Source organism: Numida meleagris, chromosome 4 (genome assembly GCF_002078875.1).
Source record: "Numida meleagris isolate 19003 breed g44 Domestic line chromosome 4, NumMel1.0, whole genome shotgun sequence".
Classification (NCBI taxonomy): Eukaryota; Metazoa; Chordata; class Aves; order Galliformes; family Numididae; genus Numida; species Numida meleagris.
In genome coordinates this window covers 24,283,676-24,307,517 of record NC_034412.1, presented here as the reverse complement: position 1 = coordinate 24,307,517, position 23,842 = coordinate 24,283,676, and the positions used below count along the sequence as shown (strand labels likewise).

At 42.7% G+C, this 23,842-nt stretch overlaps 1 long non-coding RNA gene across 8 annotated transcripts; it reads right to left on the bottom strand.

The window, feature by feature from the left end:
* LOC110398529 lies at positions 10,238 to 22,338 on the bottom strand. 8 transcript variants are annotated; one of them, XR_002438443.1, is made up of 4 exons: positions 20,043 to 22,338; positions 13,362 to 13,444; positions 11,078 to 11,177; positions 10,238 to 10,610 (listed from the first exon to the last, which is right to left on the bottom strand). It is a non-coding gene; the product is annotated as an uncharacterized LOC110398529 (long non-coding RNA). The 8 variants fall into 8 exon arrangements; XR_002438446.1 differs by lacking the exon at positions 20,043 to 22,338 and adding an exon at positions 19,543 to 19,587; XR_002438447.1 differs by lacking the exon at positions 20,043 to 22,338 and adding an exon at positions 19,323 to 19,516.

Below are 23,842 nucleotides of genomic sequence, written 5' to 3'. Positions count from 1 at the left end.
AAGAATACACATGGAGGAGCCTGCAGAAATGACAATACTGCTCTTTTAATTCTAAAGAGATTCTGTATTTTCAGACTGTCATCTCTTGTCATCTCCAAAAGGATATCTAGTATCATAGGTTCCTAGCTCTGCTCCTCACAGACAGCCCTTTGGCAGAAATTAACATCCTGCATAATTCAACTTCTTGCATGACTGCACTCTAAAACAGTGCTGCAAAATGGATTGGTCCTGCCAAAATGTGAACATATTTTATTTCATTTTTTAAATGGACCATTTCCCAGATCTAGTTTTGAAGCCAGTCACACTGGCACAAGTGTGAGTAAGGTAACTTCCACTAAATGAAGACAAATGAGCCACTGGAAGCTACTGAGAGAACACTACCCTGGGATAATAGCCTGGATGTTCAAAAATCTAGCCAAGATTCTTTACAGAAAGTCCTCTCTGCAGATAACTAACCCTTAAAGGTAACAATTTCATTAACTATGATACAACACAAAGAATCTGTCAACTGAAAGTTCCCAACACCTCTCTTTATCTTCTGATACCAGTTGTGTGAAGTTTTGAAACTCACATTTCAAGATGATAATTCCCAGTTGGTCTTTAAAAAGGTAAAAATAAAACCTAAGCAAAAGCAGGTTAGTAACTGCAGTATGAAAAATAAACATAGATGTTACCATTTCTAAACACCCAGTCATACAAAGAACGTAAAAAACTCTTGTGCTGAAATGGCTGGAGACAGAAGGTGCAAACTTGGCAGGTAAGATGACTAAAGAAGAAATGCTTTCACATTTTCCAGTTAAAATTGGCTTTGCTTTGACTGATCTGCTGAAAATCAGTATTTTTGTCCTTTAACAAGTGTTTTCCCTCCACTTGAAAGGAAGCATCTAAGGAACATCATGCTGTGCTTGTGTACAATTAACTTAATCAAGCAATGAAGCATTCAGAGAAGAAACAGAACAAACCTTTCAGTGATCTGTAGATTTTTATCCTATGCTTGCACAGTGCCAGAATGATAAAAGCACTCTAGCTCCCAAAATGTGTGTATTTTTTTCCCCTATTTAAATGTTATCTCACTATAGTCCTGTAACATATCTGAAAGAATAACAAAAGCGGTAATATCACAGAACGATACCTTCTGTTCAGAAATCAATATAGGCATTTGGGGATCTAGCTACAAAGGGATGTCTACATGTCCCTGTGGATCAGAATATTCCTAATCAGAGCAAGATTCATCTTGCTACAGAGGGCCTGTGTAATTTCTTATACATTACCTCACCCTTATGTTTTCAGATGTCTGAGGAGCTCCAAAGTATTCTACAAAAGAATTCATCTTATTCTTCCTTCTGCATGTGATGTGTCTCTTTCAAGTCCTACACTTGGCCTTAAATTTGTCAGCAACTTCTTTGCTAGAGTCTTGCTTTTATCAGCTTGTCACATCCCATTGCTAAACCAGTGTTACACAGATTCAACATCACGCTGACATGATATCTTATTTAGTAAATTAGTTTTGTTTCTCCTCAATAAAAATTAATTTACTAAATAAATAATACTAAATAAAATATTGGAATGCAAAACAATATACTATAGTACAATATAATTACAATTTAAGCTGATAAATCCAATACAGAGAGAGAGAATGTCCCAAAATCAAGGTAGGCCATACTCTACTACCGACGATAAGACGGCCAGAGAGCGAGGTGCTGCCAAGACGAGAGATGGGCAGAAAAGGGACGAGGTCTTGTGATCTGCAAGTTTTTATACTGTGAGCTTTTATCTTTTTCCTCTGGCTGGAAAATGGTAACAAAGGAGCAAAGTGCCGTGGGGAATGTAGTAGTCCTTCTCTTCTGAGAAACAGGTACATTCACTACATGATGTTATGATGTGGAGTACCAATAACCGAAAATCATAAAACCATGACAATAACGTTAGGAGGGATTCACATTCGTTTAAATACACACAGGAAGATGATTATGACCCAACTCTACCTATACTGCAAGGCACTTCTGTAACAACAAGTATAGCCTAAAGAACAAACCTTACAGAATGTCTATGGAAACTCCAAATGCAGACCAGAACAAGCAACAAGAGCCAAGCATGGTGGTGGCAAACGCACTCTCAAAAAAAAAAAAAAAAAAAAAAAAAAGAGGCTAGGACAGGACTTCAACCTAGAGAGCATCAGGTATTAGACATAGATGAGCAAGCATTTAGCTGTAACTGCTAAGGATCAGTAGGCCACCACAGCAATGAAGGTGAATATGATTTATCAGAACTAAAGACAAATGACAGGATGGACAGGGGTACAAATCCTAACATACATCTACATAAAATGGAGTTTGCTACTGTTACTCCAGCATAAGAACTGAAGGCCTATGCTCCATGCCAGGTGATGTACAGACGAGTTAAAGAGACATACAGAGTAGTTTCCTCACTTACACTGCCTATGCTATTCACAACAGGATGAGTGCAGGGCTACAACAAAGCTTTGGGTTAGCTTACAAATTCCAAGCCCCAGCAAGAATTTGTGTTACAGCTGGTTTTAGTGGTAGAAGTTTCACAATATGAGCATTTGTTACTATCGAGCGCAAGACAAAGCATCTATTCAGAGACTTTCATTCACTTATTTTGAAAGGGTTTACAAGGGTGGCAGATAAGAATTAGTTGTGCTTCACTACTGAAGACAAATGAGAAATTACTCCATAGGATTTTTTTTGTCCAAAATGCCTTCAAATGCCTTAATGTTTTGGTCCCCTCCCTCCTGAGGGAAGCTGCTGAATATTAGAGGTGTCTCCCTGAAAAATCTCTTCACAATAGGCATTTAGCATTTCTAAAAATGTTATCAATACCTGAAGATGAATATTTCAAGCTAAATTTCCAGATCCAAAGCCTAATTATGAATACATGGTCCTATGTGTCCAAGACCACAGTTCCACAGAAAGTTATCAGTAGATTCAAACACCATATCAGTCAAAGATGTTTCTCCTTCAAAGCTAGTGTAAATATGGGCCAATAAGTCAAGCTGCCCCATGGGGCCTCTTTGTTCAACAAAAGAAGGAAGAATATTTTGTATGTGGAAAACTTCTAAACTAAAAAGTCGTATGTTGGCATGACTATACATTAAGGAGCTATGGTGCAGAAACACAATGAGAAAAATAATGCTAGGGGATCATTATGAGGGCAGTACTCCAAATTCTCAGATGTGGTTTCTCAGAAATAAAAACAAATAACTCTTTCTCTTAGCTGAACTTGCAGCACTGGCCCTCAAATCTAGTAATAAAATTGTCCGAAGAACTGGAGAAAATAAAAGTTGCTTTTGCTGCACTCCTCCCTTCCTAACTTTACGGGAATTTCATCTGCATTGTTTTTACTTTCAGTCTATTTTTCAGTCATTTTATATCTTCCCTTGTGCTTACTGATCCTTTCTCCATTTCTTCCTAAGTGCTTCAAAATAAACATTTAAGAACAAGATAACAGGACAGAGGGTTACAACTTTCAAGAACAGGGACAAGTGTTGCGAGAGGATACAAAAACTAATACACTGAGCCTTACGTTACATCAGCCACAATGCAACAGGAACTACCTTTGGCCTAGCTTAAGCCATCTGGAGCATCTTTCCTCTCTGAAGTACTGCAGGCGTACCTATATTGAGGGAGATAGATCTGCTAAAAATTAAAGTCCTTGAGTGTTAGGCTCTCCAGGTGGTTCCCCATACCACCCAGAGGTGGTCATGAAAAACTGAGACCTTTGACAAAAAAGGCCACTAAAAATATATAGTTTTTTTAAATTCTAAGTGATTTTTCTGCTCAGGAAAATAAAATGCAAGATTTTAATATAATTCCTGATCAACAGATATTCAAAAGGTCAAGAGTCAAAATTAACTCCAAACATATGTATTTTGCATTCTATTTGAAAACCCACTTTTTTCTTCTTCCAAAGAGCTTCCTTTCCCTTGCTGCCAAGGGCTTGTGTTTTGCCTCAGGCTTTTCATAATCCTCAATTCTTTACAGTTTTGCATTTTTTTCTTCTAAGGCCTTTTTTCTCTCAGCTCAGCAAGACCTTTTTTTCATTATATACACTTCAAAAGTATTTTCATCCTCTTTTGTTACCCCTCTCACATCCTCTCTCTTCCATGCTCCTATTTATACACAACAATTTTTTACAATTCCTTGCTATTACTTTCTTAATTATCTGTCCCATTTTGTAAGGAATACATCTATGTTGCTTATATCTCTCCCTCAGGCACCCTTCCTAATCTATATATGGTTGTCTTGTCACTTCCTCTCTCTTTCTTTGTTTTCTCTTCAGTCTTACATCACTCTTCTGTGCTCTTAGCACTATCAAACTGCTAAATTGTTTCTGTGGACAGCTGGGAGGCACTTATTTCTTTGAAGCTAGCATCCATTCAGGACAGGGAATGTCCCTGTCCTCACCTAGTGAGGACTGGTTCACATTAAAGCCCAAGAATTATTGTCTCACAGCTGATTGAAACCAAGGAAATGCCACTGTGGATGCAATCTGCTAAAAGATCTAAGAGATCTTTCCCAAAGTGACAAAACAAAAACCAACCCCATGGCAAATCAGGGCGTGAATTCAGATTTTCTTGGGAACCTCAGTGCTTACAGTCTACTGTTCCTCTAAATGACTTATCCTCACATCACATTAGTTTTGCATGCCGAATGAAAAGTAAAGATGTAAGTGATCACATAGTACATCTACTTCTCCCTTTTAAAAGACCACTGCAAGGTAGCTGTAGCCTACCAGATTATTTATTGTATTTTTTCTATTGCTTTAAAATAATCTGATAAGTTTTAGGTTTTTCAGAGAGAAAAAAATAAAATCAACCCCCCTGAAGACTACAGAGATTTGTAGCCTTAGTTAATAACTCAAAAAAATTTCCATTTTCTTCATCTTGTTTTAGCTGAAGTAGTTACATAATTTCTCAAGTAGCTGCTATGTAGTTATAATTGTACTTGAACTGCTTTTCCCTCGATGCATTTTATAAAGTCAGCAAAATTTTATTAACCGCATTTGAGGAGAAACTCTCCCCTACACATCTTTGTTTCCATTCAACTGAAATGAATTTTCCACCTACTTTTCATTTCTATCCTTAATTTTCTTTTTTTTAAAAATATCTTCTTCGCTCAGTTCCACTGATACTTACTCACTTTGCCCCACCCACATTCTCCTCCTCCATTATTTTTGTTCACAGTCTCCAGAAAATAGAAAGGAAACTTTTTAAATTTAAATTTAAGTGGAGACTTGATTCCCTAATTCAAAGAAATAATAGTTCTGAATGAAAGTCTAATGCCTTAGTTCAATTCAGAAGCAGAGAGATAAAATCTTAACACTAGCTCACTTATTCATCTCACATTTCACTTCAAAAAGATAACTGTGCTCCTTCTATCAGAAAGTACTACTCCATAAATGTACTGTGGTTGAATAGTTACTAGGGAGCACCTAAAAAAAATCACTTCCATAATTATCTTTGGTTGTATGTTTAAAACTAAGTTTATACATACTTTACACCTTTCGTGCTACATCCCGTTATCTTCCTGGTGGACAAGAAGCTGGACATGAGCCAGCAGTGTGCGCTGGCAGCCCGGAGGGCCAACTATGTTCTGGGCTGCATTAAAAGAGGAGTGGTCAGCAGGGAGAGGGAGGTGGTTGTCCCCCTCTACTCGGCTCTTGTGAGGCCCCATCTGGAGTACTGTGTCCAGGCCTGGGGCCCCCAGCACAAGAAGGACGTGGAGCTCTTGGAACGAGTTCAGAAGAGGGCGACCAAGATGATCAGAGGGCTGGAGCACCTCTCCTATGAGGAAAGGTTGAGGGAACTGGGCTTGTTTAATTTGGAGAAGAGAAGGCTCTGGGGAGACCTCATCGTGGCCTTCCAATACTTGAAGGGAGTGTATAAACAGGAGGGGGATCGATTGTTTGTGAGGGTGGATAGCGATAGGACAAGGGGGAATGGTTTTAAGCTGAGACAGGGGAGATTTAGGTTAGATGTTAGGAGGAAGTTTTTCACGCAGAGGGTGGTGACGCACTGGAACAGGTTGCCCAGGGAGGTTGTGGACACCCCGTCCCTGGAGGCGTTCAAGGCCAGACTGGACATGGCTCTGGGCAGCCTGGTCTAGCGGTTGGCGACCCTGCACTTGGCAGGGGGGTTGAGACTCGGTGATCTTTGAGGTCCTTTTCCACCTAGGCCATTCTATGACTCTATGATTCTATGACTCCTTTACAAAGAACATAAAAAACCACACCATCTCTTAACAAAAAGCAACAAATTAGCTAAAAGACTCTAAGGTTTTCAGTAAACTATTCAATAGATATTAATGTGAATCCTCCATGCACATACTGAAATTGTAAGAGTACAAATTACTATCCAAAATATCTTAGCATATATCTTGTAGGTTTGTAACCCAATTTTATTTTTAAAATCTTCTCACTAAAAGAAAGACATGGTTATGTATATATTATCTTACTTTTGTGTGTGTGCTTTCCATACATAAATGAAAATCAACACCAAATAGTTAAAAGATAAAGTAAGGAGTTCTTGCTACCATTTCAACAGTGAACACTGCAAACTCAAGGATAGCATTTCAATATTTTATATGCCCAACAACCAACTTCAAGCATCTCTCCTTTGAAACTGTGGACAAGGAGAGCTCACAGAGCATGAGTTCTCTCATCAATTTATGACCTGTCTCCAGAACGGTTTCCCAGCTTTCGGATCAAGAGGAGTAGTCAGTTTTACAGACCACATTCAGCTGCAGATGAGAGGTAGATATGTTCATCTGTTCTATTAACAGGAGGAAAAACACTTAATAAGAACCTACCTAGTCTGCATCATTTTCTTGGTTCCAGTTCCTCCACACTGTTCAACCTTGCAGAATCCCTCCACCCCTTGTGACCCCACAACAGAGTATTGAGTGATTAATTGTGGCAAACTTTCTTTTGTTCAGCACCAGTTTATGTGGCCAGACTGGATGAGGTGGGGAAAGAAAAGAAGAAGGAAAAAAAAAAATAGATACAGAGTAATCAGCAAGAGAAACTACAGCCATGATAAGAAATGGGTCTGGTTAAGGCACTCTTTGTTCTTTCACCATGTTAGACAACTAGTTTACTGATTACTGACTTTGGCTGCATGTCAGTAGGATGCTAATGCCAGGCAAGGCAAAAGGAATCTTGTCCTCTGATAGGATCTGAGGGTAGTCTTACAAAAAAAAAGAAGTGACAATACTTATTAGCATTTGGGGATGCAATTGCTAATCCAGCAATGATACACAACTGATACATTAACTGTTTCACTTCCAGAAACAAATGGAAGAAGTTTCCGCCAAGAATCTGCCTTTCTTTGATGAAGACCACAATATCTGAATCCCATTCTGAAAGCAAGGCCATAGCAAGTACTGAGCCTGTGTGTTTCACAATGAGAGATTAATTCTGTTTTAATGCACAATCCTATATGCCCACAGAGGAGACCATTTATTTTATTATTTATTATTATTATTTTTTTAAATTGCAGAGAACTTAAAAAAAGCATGCAGAAATATACCTACACACATATATACACATACAGAAGGAGAAATATTTCTGCTCACAAAAACTAGGTCATATCAAAAGTAAGCCACTAAAGCTTTCTCCACTTGTTTCCCTTTACCTTCAAATCCTAATTCCATGTATGGCATTCCTGCAAAAGCAGCCAAATGGCACGTTGTAGATACTCTTCTGCAGGGCTATGATGCTTTTGAAGAAAAGTGCAGCCTCCTACACAATAAGTATCCTATTCCCCAGAAAACTTACAGTCCAACCATTCAGCACACTGAAATACCTCCATTAGTGGGCTCAGGCAAAAATCATTCTCTAAATTTCAGACCCAGCCTAGCAGATCAAGAGGTCCTGAGCTGCAAAGCTTTGTTGATAGCACTCAGGTGGAACTTGCAATTTTATTTACTTAAACTCCCTTTGCATAGTCAGTGGAACTCTCTTGATTTGAACTGAAAATAGTGCTCCCATCCATTCTAGAGTCCCCAGAAGCTTAGCATCCTCCCAACTGTCTTTGCTAGAATAACGATAAACAGCCAAGGGGGATTAAAGGAAGGCTCTGATACTATTCCGTGTTTGCTCTGGAATTCCCAGCCTGAAATATATCTCCTTGTTGAGGTTGGCTCTGCTCTTCTCCCTTTGTAGAAGCTGAACATTAACCAGCACTGTGCCTTTACAACAAAGGAGGCCAATATTATCCTGGGCTGCGCTAGGAGCAGTGTTACCAGCAGGTCAAGGGAGGGGATCCTTCCTCCCCACTCAGCACTGGTGAGGCCACACCTGGAGACTCCAGGTCTGGGCTCCCCAGTAAAAAAAAAGAGACACGACATACTGGAGAGAGTCCAGCAAAAGGCTCTGAAGATGAAGGGACTGGAGTGTCTCAGAAAGGCTGGGAGAATTGGCACTGTTCACACTGGAGAAGGCTCATGGGGTGCGAATCTTACCAACGCGTACAAATACCTGAAAGAGGTTGCTCTTATCCAGTGACACAAACTGAACTGTGTACAGAGGCATGAACTAAAACACAGGAAATCCCCTCTGAATATTAAGAATCACTTCATTTTTGTTCCACTGTGAGGATGACAGGCAAAATTTATGCAGAGACATTGTGGAGTCTCCCTACTTGTAGATATTCAAAAGCTGTGCTGGATATGGTCCTGAGCAACCTGCCCTCCGTAACCCTGTTTGGGCATGAGGGTTGGATAAGATGACCTCCCAGAGGTCCCTTCCAACCTCAAACATTCTGTGACTCTAGACTCTACCCTGAACAGTCAGGCATAGAATTATTAACTTTCATGTACTTGAGTCCTTTCTCAGGACTAACATTGAGCCTTTTAAGTAGAAATCATAAGTCTCAATTTCAGAACTCTTCCCAAGAGTGAGTAACCTACTAGTACTACCCCCAAATGAGATCTATCCAATATTAAGGCCCAAGATAACACTGCTTTTCAAATAAGAGCTATTAAATTCTGCGTGTCATGTTTTTACAGCAGTACGATTTCTGTATTCGACATGTCAGTATGTCAATTAGTTCACATGCCAGATACTTCAAAAACAAGTCAAGACTCAGCTCTTGTTTCAAGCAATTTGCATGCTTTAACTAGTGAGAATTGTTAGCAGGCAATAAAATAAATATAAGAGACTGCAACAGAAAGGATAAAGAGGATAATTCTGCCTACATAAAGGCCGGAAGTAATCTAGGCATGCAGTCTGATCCATGCAGACTAGGCATCTGCTTGTATGAATCCTACAACAGCTAATCTTCACTGCTGAACTTGCCCCATTTTCACTTGTTAACTCCCACCTTCAAATTTAACTGACCCTGTCATAAACATCAAAACGCAACTCACTATTGTTCAAACAGCAAACAAGTTCCTTTCAGTGGACCATTCCCCAGGCCATCAGAGCAGTCAGATTTGGTCTAAAACAAAGAGTTGGCCATACCCCATCAGCTGTGCAACATAACAGTGTGCCATTATGAGATATCTACATTGAAACATCACTTATGAGCAACCATAAAGAAGCTAAAGATTAAGATCCCCCCTAAAGCTAGCTCAACCTCGTTTCTAAGACAGTCATTCTCTCTTTTCCACGCTCTATTTTCTTTAGTATGTTATGTCTCAAAAATTATTGTGATTTAGTAGGTAAGATTCCTACCTTGTGGAAATGCGGAAACGCACTACAATTATATTTAATAGTTGCTTGGTTTTCTTCTCTGGATAGAATCTCAGATCTTTTCCTTACTTAACTAATATGTATTCAGCACCAGACTACTGTAAAACACCGAGACCTTATCAGCCATGTGTCTCACAGAGAGTATTTTCTCTTCTTCATTGCTACCTTTTTCCACGTTCACAGGAAGTGAAACAGCCTTTTACTCGATTACCTCTTAATTTAAGTCTCCGTATGTGTTTCTTCAGATCCTTTGTTGCCTTCAGAGGAGAAAAGCTGCAAACATTCTTCAGTTGTTGTGTGCAATACCTGAAAGCCCATGCTGTCTATTCTCATGCTTAGATATCCAAGTCCCTGGCAGTGCTGACAGGATTCTCAAATACAGGCTCAAAACAATAAATCAATCAACACCAACACTTCTGAGTGAACATTTAGAAGGCATATCTCATGACTTAAGAGATATTTATCACACAGTCAGTCCACTCAGATTTCGCCATGTTATTCTTTGCAAATAAGACACAAGGAAAAAAAAGGAAGACCCATTTTATTTTACTGAACACTGCACTACCCAAGAACTGCAGCAAGGTAATTCGCAGTTAACTATCAGGTCTGAAACCAGCTTATGCTGACAGGAAAAGAAATCGAGAAGGTTATCTCCCACTGGCCTGTCAGCTTCTTCCTCACAAAAGCACTGCAGCTCCAGGGTTGAAGAATCTTCAGTCATAAATCTCAGTAGGTCTGTAAACATCTGCATGATGGTTTATCAGTTACCCTTCAGTGCTTTCTGTCACCATTGAAGATTGAGGATAAATTCTTGAGCAGATCTGTTTGTTTGCTTCACTGCAAAATGCCTTCTCTGGAACAAAAGCTAGCATCTTGTTGTTGTTGATGTTACACACCTAGGAACAGAATGAGTCATAGAATGAAGAAACACAGCCGGGTTGTTAGCATAATCAACTACCAAACTAAAGATATTTTCTCCACTTTCATTCAGTTTTTTTTTTTTTTTTGACACCTTCAGATCCCTAAAGATAACTTTCAGGTTTGCTGTCATTCAACACTTTGAAGCTGTTGCACAAAGCAAGACAGGGTAAAGTCACCTCAGAACAAACTGCTTTCACAACCAGCCTAGGCCAGTACACAGAAATACTCCATGACTGTGTATCTGAGCAGCTAGATATATGTCACATCATGAGGACAAACCTTACATGTTTTCAAAGGAAAAAATTTTAGTCTGCTTGTCACCTCAATTCTGCCCACGTAAATGAGAAAGTATTTCCAGTGGCACTGAAGAACAATTGAACTACAATTAAACTACAAGAAAAGAATTCCATAGCCTAGAGGTGGTTCTCACATTCTTACTTACAATATGTAACAGCCTTGATCCATAATCCGTGCCCTTTTAATCCTCCTCCTCCTCCACTAGCACCCGTGAAGAATTGTTATCCATTGCCTTAGAGTTGGAGCTGTGATTATAGAGAGATCAAAACTTTAGAAAGTGCTTCACCTATGTGTGACTGTGTTATAAAGGCAGCTTCCATAAGTGCATTTTTCCATAGGAGCAGGATTCTTTTCCCCAAGCAGCAGGCATTTGCCCACCAACTCTTATCATTATAGAGCACTTGGAGGTCTTAAACTGAAAAGAAGTGTAAAATACCATTAAACTCATTTTAAAATACAAAAGAACCTCCACTCCCATTTCAATGAAACTGATCTATGCTTATAAATTTTCAGGCTCTTAAAGGATAACTCAAAACCTCTGATTACAATGCTTTTTGTTTTAAAGTTACCACAGTGTCCCAGTGTAACACAACAGAAAGCACAACAATAACAGCAAAGTCCAAATCTACAGTAAACAAAAATTTGCTCAAACGCAACAGTTATGAGCGCAGAAATAACAAAAAGAAGCTGCTACCCTTCAAGAGATCAGAGGAACGCAGATCTCCCACAAGATACCCCTACCTCCACTGCTAACTCTTAAATGAGGTCTGGGAAGGGATGGATCCTGGCTCCACCCCTTTTGGTCACACAGGTGCATTGCATGCATCTGAGCTCCCCTGGGTTGGCCCTGTGTCCCACCAGGTGCTCAATCAGTGGTTCAGGCTGTGATTTAGCATTTCCACTACACACAGGAAGCAAAAAAACACACACAAATAAAGCATCTGCCAAAGAAACCGCCTTTAAAATTTCATTACAAAAATTAACCATTTATTTAGGACCTGTGGGACCAAATTCTGCTTCATGAGATAACCCAAACACTATAAATCAGTGTGTTAGTCCCACAGCATTCTTTCATCTACAACAAGCCAGCTAAAGGTTGTGCTCACAAAGATGTGTCTGTTTAACCTGTGGTAGGGGTGCATAAACAAGATAAACATGAGAGAGTGGATGGAAGAATGCAGACAAGAGAAGATTTTGTGAGAATCTAGGCAAAATCCAGCTAAGATAATTAATAATGGGAAGAGTTCTTCTCTTAAGAAGGGCTTGTTTCTCATTTCAAATTAGAAATAGTAAAACCGATTCATCATATTGTGAAATTGAAATGCAAACAAAAAGATATGCAATGGAAACGGGCAATCTTATCTTGTTACACATGCATTATTCAGGGAGGGAAAGAAACTGAGCTCAAATCTATGCTTTGCTGCTCACAGCATTTGCTGACTGGCAAATACATATTAACTGAGTGAAAATGTTTAGGGATTTGACATTCATTGGCAAGGACAAAGCTCATCATCTGCATTCCTTGCAGCTGCTGATATTCAGCCAACACAGCCCTACTCTGATGTCAGGGGTCTAAATGAGGGCCATACCCTAACTGACAGTTTAATCCCAGGAAATCTCTGTTGAATTATTAGCTGAGGCTTCAGCTTCCACAACTGCGTACTGCTCCTCAAGCAAGCTGAAGATTTCCTAGTTTCCAATTCAGGCAGGGGGTATTCTGCAACCATTAAACCCTGCTCAAAAGTCCAAACTTACTTTCAGTACAGGATTTTTTACACATATTCACTGCCAGTATAAGCCCTCAGTCAAAGGAACAGAACTGCCCAGTCCTTTGGGTGATTAGAACTGGGTTCTGTCCTTAATAATTATAACTGTCGCAAAATGCCAACTTGGCACTGAAGGAAGGTATTCAAAACACAGGAAAATATTGCAACAGTATTCCATCTTCCCCTCCTCTGGCTGGAAAGCTGGTCTGTTTAACTTTCAGTCTCTTCCAGATATGATCATTTATACATAAATGGAAAACTTGCTCATGACTCATCTGCCTGTATTACCAAGTGCATTTTTCAGTCCAGTAGCCAGATGTCCGTTATGTGGGCTGCTAAGTAATTTATACTGAGTATGCACTGCGTGCAGCTCTTACAAATTTTATATGCCAGCTGTACAGAGAACGAATGCATGCTGATTATGCTCCAAATAGCAATGAACCCAATTACCTAAGCCAATAACTCCCAGTAATGAAGCCAGAAATACAGCTGTCCCTTCACTACCTTAAAGAAACATTTGCTGTTTTGATCTCAAACTACTGTACAATGAAATAAATGACAGATTTATATTAGTGAAGAACTGGTCTATGAGTTGAAATCATTTCTTTTAATAATTGTTAATTTCTTGTGCTCCAGAGCTTGTATTCCAGAGCAAATCCTTACCCAAGGTACAGGAAAGCAGACAAGAATCCAGCTACCTCATGAATGTGAGTAATGTATGAGATGGAGCCACAAGGATGAAAAGTCTGGGGAAAAATAGATACATTTCAGATACAAAACCTCAGGTCATTTCTGAATAATCATACAGTAAAATCTGAGTCCTGTCATACACAGCCAGAATGATTTTGATGTAAGGAACAGGTGAGAATGACTGCAGAGGAACTACTCGATAAAAAGATTTTGGTTGAAAGCAGTGTGCAGAGGTTACCTAGTCCAAACACCTTTTCCACACAGTGCTTAAGTTCACTTCAGATTTTGTCTCTCTGAGTTCCAATGTACAAGGTCTGCTCTGAAAGTAATGCCTCCTGTTTTACAGCAGTGGGTGTGTACATGTACAAGAACAAAGATACATTACCATGACAGGAAACAGCTGTGGTTCTACAGATTGAAGGCAGCTAGAAATTTAGCCAAGAGCCTCACTTAATAAGCTCATATTGCACTTCAGGGCTCCCATGCATGTGTAATTGTCTGACATCACTGCGCGACTCTGCATCCACAAAACTACTGAGTCTGTGCTTAAGGGAAGGTCTTAAAGCTAGGACTGGAAAAACAGGAAAATGAGAGGAGGATGAAGAATGAGCTTATTCTTCAGTTCACTGAGCATGTACCGTACAAAATACTTCTTCTTGTCATGAGTGGCAAATAAAATCCCATGCTGCATCACAGAATTAGAATCATAGAACCATTAAGGTTGGGAAAGATCTCTAAGTCCAACTGTCCACCTACTACCAATGTTGCCCACTAAATCATGTTCCTTACTATCACATCTACACATTTCTTGAACACCCACTGGGACAGTGATTCAGCCACTTGCCTGGGCATCCCCTGGAACAACTCGAGGCCATTCCCTCTAGTTCTATCACTAGTTACCCAGGAGAACAGGCCAACCCCCACCTTGCCACAACCTCCTCTCAGGGGGCTGTAGAAGGCAATAAGGTCCCCTGAGACTCCTCTTCTCCAGACTGCACAATCCTAGTTTCCTTCACCACTCCTCATAAGGCCTGTGCTCCAGACCCCTCACTGGCTTCATTGCCTTTCTCTGAACACATTTGGGGGCCTCAATGCCTTTCTTTTAGTAAAGAGCTGAAAATTGAACACAATACTCAAGATGTGGCCTCACTGGAGCTGAGTACGGGGGGCCAATCATCTCCCTGCTCCTGCTGGCACCACTATTTCTGATACAAGCCAGGATGCCACTGGCATTCTTGGCCACTCAGGCACACTGCTGGCTCATGTTCAGCTCAGCATCAACCAGCATCCTCAGGTCCTTTTCCTCTGCACAGACTTCCATCCACTCTGCCCCGAGCCTTAGTGTTGCTTGGAGTTGTTGTGGTCAAAGCGCAGGACCCAGCACTTGGTCTTGTTGAACTTCATCCCGCTGGCCTCAGCCCAGGGATCCAGCCTGTTCAGATCCCTCTGTAGGGCCTTGCTACCCTCAGGCAGATTGACACTTTCTCCCAACTTGATGTAATCTGCATACTTACTGAGGGTGCACTCAATTTTCTCATCCAGGTCATCAGTAAAAATATTGAACAGGACAGGCCCCAGCACCGACCCCTGGGAAACACCACTCATGACTGGTTGCCAACTGGATTTAACTCCATTCGCCATCACTTACTGGGCCTAGCCCTCCAGCCTGTTCTTTACGCAACAAGGAGTGTATCTGTCCAGGCTATGGCCTGCCAGCTTCTGCAGGAGAATACTGTTGGAAACAGTGTCAAAGGCTTGGCTGAAATCTACATAGACTATGTCAACAGCCTTTCCTTCATCCGCTAGGATGGTTGCTTGGACATAGGAGATGAGGCTGGTCAAGCAGAACCTGCCTTTCATGAACCCATGCTGGCTGGCCCTGATTCCCTGGTTGTCTCGTGCATGTCTTGTGATCTTTACTCAAGATGATCTGTTCCATAACCTTTTTTAGTACCAAGGTCAGGCTGACAGGCCTGTAGTTCCCCAGGTCCTTCTTAGGATCTTTCTTGTAGATGGGAGTCACACTGGCAAGCCTCCAGTCCTCTCAGACCTCTCCAATTGACCAGGAGCACCGATTGATGGTGAAAAGCAAGTTGGCAATCACCTCTCCCAGCTCCCTCAGCAACCTCAGGTGGATCCCATCTGGCCTCATGGACTTGTGACAGTCTAGATGGAGTAGAAGGTATCCAATTGTCTCCACCTGAATTGTGGGGAGTTTATTCTGCTTTCCATCCCAGAATTCCAGGTCAGGGGTAGAGTACCCGAAGGATAACTGGTCTGACTATTAAAGACAGATGTAGAAAAGGCATTGAGCATCTCAGCCTTATCCTCAGAGGTCACATTCCCCACCACATCCAGTAAGGGATGTAGATTCTCCTTAGCCTTGCTCTTACTGTTAATATATTTGTAAAAAAAAAAAAAAAAAAAGTTGCCTTTTTTTTGGCCAGGTTGATTTCAAGCTGGGCTTTTGCCTTTCTAATCTTCTCCCTGCGTATCCTATCAACTTCTTTGTGCTCTCCCTGAGCTGCCTGCTGCTCATTCCACAGGAGATAGACTCTTTTTCTCCCAGAGTCTCAGTAAAAGTTCCCTGTTCATCCACACTTAGAAAATATAAAAATATCAATGTGATTGAAATTGGACTCCTCTAGTCCTGTTCACTGAGCACAAAAGGAAACTTATGAGGATTACAAATACACAGTAAAGCTGTGCAGGGAGAAAATTAGAAAGGCTGAAGCCCAACTAGAGCTAAGCTTGGCCACTAAGGTGAAATACAACAATAAATATTTCTATAAATACATTAACAGTAAGAGGAGGGCAAGGAAAACTCTCCATCCCTTGTAGGATGCAGAGGGGAACATGGTGACCAAGGATCAGGATAAGGCTGAGGTACTTAATGCCTTCTTTGCCTTAGTCTTTAGCAATAAGACTAGTTGTTCCCCCCCTTGTGCTGGAAGATAGGGAGGGGGAACAGAATAGGCTCTGCACAATCCATGAGGAAACAGTTTTGGACCTGCTTCAAAAGCTGGATGCTCACAAGTCCATGGGGCTAGACGGACTGCACCCTAGAGTGCTGAGGGAGTTGGCGGATGTGGTTGCCAAGCCACTCTCCATCATCCTTCAACAGTCCTGGCTAAATGGGGATGTCCCAATGGAGACTAGCAAATGTGATGCCCAACTTCAAAAAGGGCCGGAAAGATGATCCCAGTAGCTATAGACCTATCAGTCTCACCTCGGTGCCAGGGAAGGTTATGGAACGGATAATCTCAGGAGCCATCATGGTTCAATTAAAGGTCAACCAGGGGATCAGGCCCAATCTGCATAGGTTCATGAATGGTAGATCCTGCTTGATAAACCTGATATCCTTCTATGACACGGTGACCTGCCTATTGGACAAGGGTAAGGCTGTCGATGTGGTCTACCAGGACTTCAGTAAAGCCTTTGACACTGTCCCCCACAACATCCTTGTGGAGAAGCTGGCTGCCCATGGTTTGGATGGGCATATGCTCTGCTGGGTGAAACACCAGCTGGATGGCTGGGCCCAAAGAGTTGTGGTCAGTGGAGTTAAATCCAGTTGGCAGCCAGCCATGAGTGGCGTGCCCCAGGGCTCAGGACTGGTGCCACTCCTATTTAACATCTTTATCAGTGATCTTAATGAGGGGATTGAATGCACGTTCAGTAAGTTCACCGACAACACCAAGTTGGGAGGGAGTGTTGATCTGCCAGAGGGTAGAAAGGCACTACAGAGGTGTCACAACGCGTATGCCGAAGTCACTCTCTGTACCAATACGGTTATTGCGTAGTGCTTAACTTATTGCAATTCTACTACAACATTTATAGAGCATCAGGTAGGCGTTGCGCGCTACAACACTGCTAATTGGACAGCGGATATCATCACATAGGCATTCTTGCAGTTCGATAGTGGTTAGCAGTCCCGTAAAGCACAACCTGGAGGTGTAGCTGTTTGACCCTGTAATGCAGCAGCTGTTCCTCATCTCAGGCCTCCAAGGACACTCCAGAGATCACTCGAGCATGTTCTAATAAATATGCCCACTGTCTGTCAAATACTTCCCACACAGAGGGACCTGGATAGACTGAATCAATGGGCCGAGGCAAACTGTATGGGTTTCAATAGGGCCAAGTGCTGTGTCCTGCATTTTGGACAGTCAGCTGAATACAAGCCAGCAGTGTGCCCAGGTGGCCAAGAAGGCCAATGGCATCCTGGCTTGTATCAGGAATGGTGTGGTGACCAGGACTAGGGAAGTCATCCTGCCCCTGGACTCGGCATTGGTGAGGACCCACCTCAAGTATAGTGTTCAGTTTTGGGCACCTCAGTACAGAAAGGACATTGAGGTGCTGGAGCAGGTCCAAAGAAGGGCAACAAGGCTTGTGAAGGCCTTGGAAAATACGCCCTATGAGGAGCAACTGAAGGAACTGGGGATGTTTGGTCTGGGGAAAAGGAGGCTGAGTGGAGACCTTATTGCTCTCTTCAAGTACCTGAAAGGTGATTGCAGCAAGAGCAGGGTTGGTCTCTTCTCAGTGGTGACAGGACAAGGGGAAATGGCCTAAAGTTGTGCCAGGGGAGGTTTAGGTCGGATATCAGGAAAAACTTCTTTACAGAAAGGGTTGTTAAGCACTGGAATAGGCTCCACAGGGAGGTGGTTGAGTTACCATCCCTGAATGTGTTTAAAACCTGTCTGGATGTGGTGCTCAGGGACACGATTTAGTGGTGGGTTGTTAGATTTAGGATACTATGGTTAGGATGATGTTGGACTTGATGATCTTGAAGGTAGCATTCACGCACCTACTGGCCTTTGCTTCACACGCACCTGCCTCCTTTTGCTTCACAAGCACGCAGCTGCCTTCCTTTGCTTCGCATGTTCCTGTCTGCCTTTGCTAAGCAAGCACACACCTCCCTGCCTGTCAACAGTTTATGAGCATTTGGTCTGGTTCCCTGACGAATGGGGCAGGGGACCCACGGACCCATGTCCCTGGAAAGGGAAAAGGGAAAAAAAAAAGGGTAGGGAGATGGGCCTGAGAGCAAAAAACAGTGGCAACAACCTGAGGAGAAACAAACTAATTTACTAAATAAGATATTGGAATGCAAAACAACACACTATAATAGAATATAATTACAATTTAAGCTAATAAGTCCAATACAATGAGAGAGAATGTCCAAAAATCAAGGTAGGCCTTACTCTAATACCGATGATAAGACAGCTGGGGAGCGAGATGCTGCCAGGACGAGAGACGGGCAGAAAGAGAGCAAGGTCTTGTGATCTGCGAGTTTTTATCTTTCCCTCTGACCGGAAACGGTAACAGAGGAGAAAAGTCCCCTGGGGAATGTAGTAGTCCCTCTCTTCTGAGAACCAGGTTCATACACTACATGATGTTATGGTGTGGAATACCAATAACTGAAAATCATAAAACCATGACACTGCCTTTGCTTTGCAAGCACCTACCTGCCTTTGTTTTCAAAGCACGCAGCTGCCTGCCTTTCCTTTGCACGAACTGTAGTGATAAGCAGGACTAACGCGATGGAAATAGCGTTACAAAGGTGAAAGGAAAAATACAGCGCTCACCCGGATCGGAAGATTTGGGGCTCGCAGGAAAAGGCTCCCACAAAGGAGGGATCTCCAGGAAGAGATCCTTCCTCAGGGGCAGTCAGCCCTTAAATGAGGCCCTTAAATGAGGCCAATCAGTGGTTCAGGCCATGACTCAGCAGTTCCCATACAAGAACGCACATAACCTGAATTTCCTTCTCAAGTACACACATATTTGCCTTTGCCAAGCACGCACCTCCCTGCCTTTGCTTTGCAAACACCTCCTTTCCTTTGCTTCACACGTACCTTCTCGTCTCTGCTTCGGAAGCACGCACCTACCTGCCTTTGCTACAAAAGCATGCACCTACCTGCCTTTGCTATTGCAAGCACGTACCTGCCTGCCTTTGCTAAGCAAGCGCACACCTGCCTTCTTTTGCTTCGCAATGTCCTGCCCCCCTTTGCTTCACAAGCAGCTGCCGATCTTTGGTTTGCAAGCATGCACCTTCCTGCCTTTCCTTCGCAACTACGCACCTTCTTGCCTTTTCTTCACAACTATGCAACTGCCTTTGCTAAGCAAGCACACACCTGCCTGCCTTTGCTTCACACACACCTACCTGCCTTTTCTTCTCATGTGTCTACCTGCCTTTGCTTCGGATGCGCGTACCTGTGTTTGCTTAGCACACACACACTTGCCTTTGCATCACAAGTACCCACCTGCCTTTGCTTCACACACATGCACGCACCTGCCTTTGCTTTGGGATTGGCAGTGGAAGCATAGTTATCTCGCTGGAGATCCCTGCATACCTGAGGCTTACTGAAGGTAAGCAGCATCATTCCTTTATTTCTGTGCCCCAGCTGCTGCTTTTGAGCATATCCTCACTTGCTTCATCCTAGGACCTTGCTATTCTGCTGTCATTGCTGCGCTTTCCTTCACATTACAGTACCCAAGCAGGAAGCTTACTTCTCTCCTGCAAGGGCACGACCACTACAAAGGATGTCTTAAGACAGAGATTACTTTGTTCGACCACGACTGCCGGCACTTGTAATCACTGAGCAATTTCAGCACATTTTTTTAAATATTTACAAAGTGTAAAAAGAAGACTTTTGCCTTTACCTGGATGCACCTGTCCACCATACTCTCGGTCAGTCCTTCTGACTTGTTTTCGGCTTTGCTTATCCTACTGAACAAAATAATAGTAATAAAAAAGACTCTCCCCTTTCATGCTCACTACATTGTTTTCCACTTGAGAGTAAAATTCACATGACAGCAGGCTTACTTCCTTGCACAGTTCGATCCTACAGAGCGAAGTATGAGTTGGCTCTGTCAGTGCTCAACTTCAGAGCACCATCTAATGGAAAGACGAGGTCTGTCCCTCAGAAATGCTGAGACAAGCTTTGGTAACAAGAGCCCGGCTTCGCTGAATCCATGACCAAAGTTTTTGCCAAGCAAATATGACATTTTCTTTCCTTCAGAGCTTCATCTGGAGACTCATGTCACAGTTCGACGTTTCCTTCTGTCCTTTAATAAGTATTCCCACTACAGATTTCTGACTTGCACAACACTCCAAAATCTTGTCTGCACTGTTGGGCCCAGCTCCAGCATCAGGCTAACCCCATTCTCATACACATAACCTGCTGCAATTTTTGGTGCTGTTATTCCAGACACACAAGTGTGACTGGAAAACAAGCTCCAAAGTGTACTGAAACCTTACGTGCTTCCTGCAAGGCTCTTACAGCCTCCATAAGCTGCATATTCCAGAGCCAAGGTGGAAGAAAATAAAAGCAGATACTTGCTCTAGCATCATACCATACTGTACCCTGGATCTTCTACGTACCACTGGCAGAAACAACACAAATTTATCACGGAAAAATTAACCAAAGTATCTTCTATCTGGCACATCAGCTTTTGAACAAGACTGCTGACCCTGAGAGTGCATTATTACCCAGGACATTTTTGCTATATATTTCTTTTTGTATGGAGCACACTCAGATCCTGCCCAGCAGCACTTGTAGAAAGAAAGCATCCATCTCAGAGCACAGCACCTGAGATTGTCATATGCTCCTCCCACCACCACCATACCCTCTCTCCTCCAGTATCTTTCTACTGGAAAACTCATCAATCCGTAATAAAAGTGACACAATCTACACTGCTGAAAATAGTTCAGTTTGGGCAGCAAGTCTCCCAGTGTGACTCCAAGTACATCAGACTTAGGCAGCTCCATCTCAGTTTGTGCCCTGCCAAACACTGAAGGTAGCAGATGTTAGCCTGTTTTCAGCAGAATCTAGTAGTCTGGGGCACCAAAGGATTAGAAAAGTATGCTCAGCAACTGCAGTCTACCACAGCTACCCTCCCTTCTAAACCAACCATAAACCTTTCCCAAGCAAGAAAGCTGTGACTGTCAGAATTGGTGCCATCAAGAAGTGGGGAACATGGAGTTGGAGGGTCCAGAGGAAGCAATCAGGATGAGGGGGCAACCAGGCAATTTGCTCTACAAAGTTCAACAAGAGGTCAATAAGCAAAAGCAACCTCCCAGCCTAAATCCTCACCACCCGCCTTTTTGGGAAAATGCCAGGGCAGCTCCTCCAGGGAGCTCCATCCACACAACCCTGAGAGGGTGGAGGATGAGAAGAGCTAACTAGTAGCACTCTCAGCACAACCCTGATAATCCACAGAAGATTTTAAATGGCTATTTGTAAACACAAAGTCCAGCCTGGTGAGCACTACAAAGCAGGAAGAGCCTTTCATAGCTCATTAAATGTGCAAATTTCCCCCAGCAAAAATCTACCCTGAGACAGTATGGGGGAGAAATGACTCCAATAGGAAGAAGCACCTCGCTGAGCAAGTCTAAAGCAAGATGAAAAGAGCCCCGGAAGCCAGAAAGAGATGGAACGAAGACAACAGAAGAAAAATAAAGCCAGTTTGAGTGCATTAGGAAGTGAGAATGGCTTCTCAGTCCCTGCAAGCTCCAGGAGGCACTCACTGTTTTATTACGGGACAAGACCCCCACTGCAGGGTCCCAAGGTCTCTTCAGCAGCAAAGACAGAGCCTCAGCACCTGCTGCTCCTGTCTTGGTGGTGGAGGAGAGCAGCATCCTGTCGGTCAGAGTGGGGATCTGGAACCAGAGGAGGAAAGGACTGAGAAAATGCACACAGGCTTTCCAAGGGGCATTTAAACATCATCAACGCTTCAAAGAAAAAGGATAAGGCCTCCACCGGTTTCCTTTTAATTAGATTTGTAAAAGGAGAACGTCATAAGAAACAGTAAGATCTCTTTCACTGCTCTCATAATCTTTCCTTGAAGTGTTTGCAGAGCATCCAAGTAAGCAGCCAGCACTGGCAAACTGAGGGTTTCTACTAACTTTGTGTGAAGCCACTGGATCAGTTGGGTGTCCCAGTTCACACTAGCCAGTGCTTGGCAGACTCTCCAAGCACATTTGTCCACTGCTATCCTCCTCAGGACTGCCTCACTGCAAGCCTAAGAACCAGGAAATGAAAGGGAAAAAATAAAAGTTATGGGAAAAGTCAAACATGCCCTGTGCATCCCAAACCACAGGAAAGTGTCAGCTCAAAGTCCTCTGGCAGCAAGCAAGGGCCAGCGTCTCCTCAGTGAGGACAAAATCATGCCTCAGACAAGTCCAGAATTCCCTGGTTCTTAAGGCTATAGAACCCAAAGTCCAAGACTTTCATCTTCACTCAATCGTTCTTGCTAAGGAGAACTGAATAAAAACACGTGCAACAACTCTGCTGGAAAGTGGAAGAGCTACAGGGAATAAGAAATCCTACCCCTTTGTTGGCCAAGTGAGCCAGCTTGTCAGACTGCACTTTGTTCTGGGCCATTGTCCAGCTCATCCTGGAGAGAAAACCAAGTAACATCACTCAGAAACGAATCCCAGTTCTTCAAGCTTCTGCCCACTCCCAGGGCAGGCAGCAGCCCCCACAAGCAGAGACAAAAGAAAGCAGAAATAAGATCAAACTAATAACTCTTTTTATCATAAGTTATCTCCCTGCTCCTCCAAACCACCATTCCTCCTCATGTCAAGACTACAAATTGACTGACCACGCTTACAGAGAGGGTTTGCAATGGTGGAATTGACTCATATCCTCCTCTTTTTAACTTTACAGCCTTGAGTTATGGCTGAACTGGGGATATATGTGTCATTTAACAACCCACTGTCCCAAGCTCCTCCAAATAGGAGGCAACTTCATATGAAGTGTGCAGCAGTTGGGACAGCCTCTGCCATTTAATATAACAGGTTTCACAGCAGGCAAACAAGGAATTTGGACAAGAATTCATTCTCTTTGAACATTCCCCAGCTCAGGCGTGTCACTGTGCAACAAGTCATACATAGGAAAGCACTGAAAAACCCCACTACACAACATACAGCTTTTCTCAGACCACCTCAGCACCATGCATTACCTGTTCATGTGTTCCTCCCATCATCTGGGTGTGGAGGGGCATCTGCATCTCTGTGAGCAAACATCACATGCCACTTGCACTCGTTCATCACACTGTGTGCCTTCTGGTTGTCAGGGAGCAGCACCAGCATGGGCGGCACCATCTCAACATCGATGGGGACATCTGCTTTGCTGTAAGGAAAAATCAAGCTTTAGAGAACAGGACTGATCACCTTGGGGTCTGCTTAGCTGGTTATATGAGAAATAATTTGTAGCCAGCTGGGTGCTAGATTCAGTAATTTCTCATAAATCCTGACTCTAGCTGCAAGTTCAAATCACGAAAACAAACATTAAAACATCCAAACATTAATGCTTTATAATGTAGGAATAGCTCCTGGCAGGTGTCTGTAATGATCTACAAGCCCCTGAACCTCACCATCAGCCCCTTGTAGAGCTCTGAGCTGAACCCAAGCAGCCCCTGAGCCCTGCTGGGATCTCAGATCCTGACACTGAGCCCCT